Raw genomic sequence first — 4,564 nt, 5'->3', positions numbered from 1 at the left:
TTGGATCTTCTATTTCTTTTCTTTTTGTTAGATTTGCCAATGGTTTATTGATTTTATTAATGTTTTTGAAGAACCATCTTTTTGTTTTGTTGATTTTCTCTTTTTTTTTGTTTCATTTATTTCTGCTCTGATCTTTATTATTTCCTTGCTTCTAGATACTGTAGAATTCTTTTGTTGTTCTTTTTCTAGTTGTTGGAGTTGATGAGTTAGAGTATTGCTTTTGTTTCTTTCCTCTTTTATGATGTATGCATTTATTGCTGTAAACTGTTCTCTGAGTACTGCTTTTGCTGTGTCCCATAGGTTTTGGTATGATGTATCTTCATTTTCGCTTGTTTCTCGGAATTTTTTTTTTTTCTTCAGGTTTTATATGTTCTATTACCCAGTAGTTTTTGAGCAGTGAGTTGTTCAGCTTTCACATTTGGTGTTTTTTTTTTTTTTCTGGAAGTTTCTATTAATTTCTCATTTTCTACCATTGTGGTCCGAGAAGTTATTTTGTAGTATTTCAATGATTTTGAATTTATTGAGGCTTGTTTTATGTCCTAACATATGGTCTATTCTGGATAAGGATCCATGTGCACTGGAGAAGAATGTGAATTGTGCTTTTGTTGCATGGATTGCTCTGTATATGTCTATGAGGTCAAGTTGGTTGATTGTATTGTTGAGTTCTTCTGTATCTTTGTTGAGTTTTTTTTCCAATTGACTTGTCCCTCTTTGAAAGTGGTGTGTTAAAGTCTCCTACCACTATTATTGAGTTGTTTATTGTCCCTTTTAATTCAGTTAATATCTGCTTCATGTATTTTGGAGCACTTTCATTGGGTACATAAATATTTATTATTGTAATGTCTTCTTTGTCAATTGACCCTTTCACCATCATATAAAGTCCTTCTTTGTCTCTTATGATGTTTTTCACCTTAATGTTTATTTTATCAGAAATTAATATTGCCCCTCCTGCTCTTTCTTTGATGACCATTGGCTTGGTATATATTTTCTCCATCCCTTAACTCTTAGTTTGTTTTTATCTTTGTGTCTAAGGTGGGTTTCCTGTAGGCAGCATATCGATGGGTCTTCTTTTCTTATCCAGTCTGCCACTCTCTTTCTCTTGATTGGTGCATTTAGTCCATTCACATTGAGTGTAATTAGTGATAGATATGAATTTATTGCAGTCATTCTATTTTTTTTTTGTTGTTGTTGTTGTGTTGTTGGTGTTTCCTTGGTCCATATACTTTTCTGTGGAGTTTGATTTATTGTCTAAAGCTTCCTTTCTTTTGATCTTCATTGTTGGTTTTGTGCTTATTAAACTAATATGTTTTCCTTCCTTCTGGGTTTGGTTAGGGAGTTTATTAATTTTCTCTGTGGTTACCTTGGAATGAATTCTTGTCTCTACATCTTTAGAACAGTTCATTCTATGAAGTTGTTATGTTGTTAAGTGCCGTCGAGTCGTTTCCGACTCATAGCGACCCCATGCACAGCAGAACAAAACACTGCCCAATCCCTCGCCAGCCCCACAATCCCTGCTATACTTGAGCCCATCATCGCAGCCACCGTATCAATCCATCTCCTTGAAGGCCTCCCCCTCTTTCGTCGACCCTCCACCCTACCAAGCATGACATCCTTCTCCAGGGAATGGTCCCTTCTTACAACATGACCAAAATAGGTGAGACGAAGTCTGGCCATTCTTGCTTCCAAGGAGCATTCTGGCTGCACTTCCTCCAGGACAGATCTGTTAGTTCTTTTAGCAGTCCATGGTACTTTCAGCATTCTACGCCAGCACCACAACTCAAAAGCATTGAAGGTGGGTTTCCTGTAGGCAGCATATCGATGGGTCTTCTTTTCTTATCCAGTCTGCCACTCTCTTTCTCTTGATTGGTGCATTTAGTCCATTCATGAAGGCATGAAGACATTGCCTGTTTTCCTCTTTGTTAGGAAGTTTGTACCTAGAAGTTTTATTCCCTCTAATAGGTTAGATGCTGTTGTCGTGTGCAGATTGTCTTCTTTGATTTTTAGTGTACAATATTTTATGGCCTTATTTTGAGTTTCTATTTCTGATTTGGTTTTAGTGTTGAAGTCACATATCTTGATTTTGTTGATCTCTGTTGTGGATTCTCTATTGGAAGGACTTCCTTAAGCATTTCTTGTAGGGTTGGTCTGGTTTTCACAAAATCCCTTAATTTCTGTTTGTCTGGGAATGTCTTGATTTCACCCTCATATTTGATGGATAATTTGACTGGATATAGGATTCTTGGTTGGAAGATCTTTTCCTTCAGTGTTTTCTATATGCCGTCCCATTGTCTTCTTGCCTGCACAGATTCTGCTGAGTAATCAGAGCTCAGGCTAACTGTTTGATTATTATAAGTAATATTTCTTTTGTCCTGGGCAGCTTGCAAAATTATTTCTCTGTCTTTGGTTTTGGAGAGTTTGATTATAATGTACCTTGGTGTTTTTCTCTTGGAATTTATCTTGTGTGGGGATCTATGAGCTTCTTGGACAAATATCTTTTCTTCCTTCATGATATGGGGGAAGTTTTCTGTTGGTAGTTCTTCCACAATTTTCTCAGTGTTTTTTTCTTTTATCTCTTCTTGTTCTGGAATTCCAATGAGGCATATGTTGTTTCTTTTCATGTTGTCCCATATAACTCTTAAGTTTTCTTCATTTCTCTTAAATCTTTGTTCTGATTTTTCTTCATACAGGCTGGTGTCCAGGAATTTATTTTGTAATTGGGAAATGTGTTTTTAGCCAATTATAGCCTACTCTTTTGTGCTTCTACTGTATTATGTAATTCTGTAATTTTGGTATTCATCTTCTGGATTTCTAACAGCTGTTTTTGTATGAGTTCTGATTGTGCATTAATCTTTTTATTTTGTTCTTGAATGATTTTCCTGAGTTCTTCCAGGGAACTGTCTGTGTTCTCCTTGCTTCTTTTTGGGGTTTCCTTAGACTCTTGTAAAGCTCTATAAACATATCTTGTAAATTCTTTGTCAGATAATTCTATTGGCTCCTTTTCCTCCCTGTTTAATGAGACCTTTTTTGTGGTTTTGTTTCTAATGCCTTGTCCTCTTTTGTTTGTTTGTTTTTTTGATTTGAGGTTGCCTGTTGTTTCCTAGACATTTTGAGGTTGTCTTTAACTGTTGGTTATGTATTGATTTATTTTGTCTAGGTTTTATAATCTAATATTTTGAAACAGTGGAGCTGGTGTATTTTATTTTTTTGGTTATTAATTCAGGTGTGCTGGGTTTTGCTCTGCAGTTTTCTTTGTGATGATGGATGGAATTGCTGTGTGGAATGTGGATATAGGTCTCCATTTGTCATAAAAAGGGTTTAGAATTTGAACTGGAGGTATTATGGTGGCTGAATGTGACTTTTTCTATTGGATGAATGTGAGTTTTTCTATTGGTGGAGAAGGTAGGAGCGGAAGAGAGAAAGAAAGGAAGCTCCACATTACGAGGGGTAGTTTCTAGGGCTTTGAGCAGGTTGTGAGTGACGACATTGTAATGTTATTCACAGGCCTGCAGTTCAAGTTCAGCAAAGCCTCTAGTTGTTAGGGGGTTGCCGCTTTCTGCCAGGCTCAGACACACACAAAAACCCTGCTCTCCAAGTCCTTCCATGCCAAAGAGCTGACCCAAGACAACTGGCCCACATTACGATCTGTCATGGGAGTTCCAGGGACCGTGAACTTGCGGCACCGGCCCACACCATGATCCAACATGGGAGTTCCTCCCAGGGCCTGCATGCTTGTGGTGCCAATGATCTCTCCAGTTGGGTTTCAGCAGTGCTGGGGGGAGGGAAGGAAAATGCTTATACCCAGTGGACCCAAGATTACTGACAAAGTCAACCACTGGCCCCTCTGTGTCAAAAACCTGGCCCAAGACCTTTATTGCAGTCTGCTGTGGGATTTCCTCCCAGGGCCTGCCCACTTGCAGCGTTAATGGTCTCCAGTCAGGTTTCAGCAGTGCTGAAAGTTCCCAATCACACCCAGCTGACTCAAGTTTACTGATAAAAGCAGGTGCTGAAGGTAGATCCATGGGGTGAGTGATGGTATACTGGTGTGGTGTGTCTTCCTCCTTAATTCAAATGAGGTCTCACCTACCAGTCAGCGTTCCCCCAAGGAGGTCTCCACTGGCATGACCGTTCTTGCCTGCCAGTTTGTGCTCCTCAGGGCAGATTCCCCTGTTTTTGTTATTTTTTTTCCCTATTCCTTTCTTCTTTCTAATCCTACTCCCCTGAGTTTGGCACACTCTGACTCAGTGAGCTGTTCAGAGCACCAGAATCCCTATTTTAACCTGCTGCACCTAGTTTTTCAGGCACTCAGATGCTAGAGGGAGTTAACGTGGGGACTACTGATTGGATGTCATTTTTCCAGCCTACTAGCCACCATTTGTAAGGTGTTTTATTTCCATTATAATGAAGGGAAGAAATCTTGCAGAGCACAGTGCTGCATTACATGATCAAGGCTATGCTTTGAAGGGAATGACTTCATTTGTTTTTATCTATAATGTGATTGCATTAGTGTGGAGACAGAATACAACCCTGACACACTCCCTTCTTGATTTTAAACCATGTAGTGTCC

This window comes from Orycteropus afer, unplaced genomic scaffold (genome assembly GCF_000298275.1).
Source record: "Orycteropus afer afer isolate SDZICR_OR568_19922 unplaced genomic scaffold, OryAfe1.0 scaffold00050, whole genome shotgun sequence".
NCBI lineage: Eukaryota > Metazoa > Chordata > Mammalia > Tubulidentata > Orycteropodidae > Orycteropus > Orycteropus afer.
The sequence above is the reverse complement of the archived record's forward strand: the minus strand, read 5'-3'. Positions refer to the sequence as shown.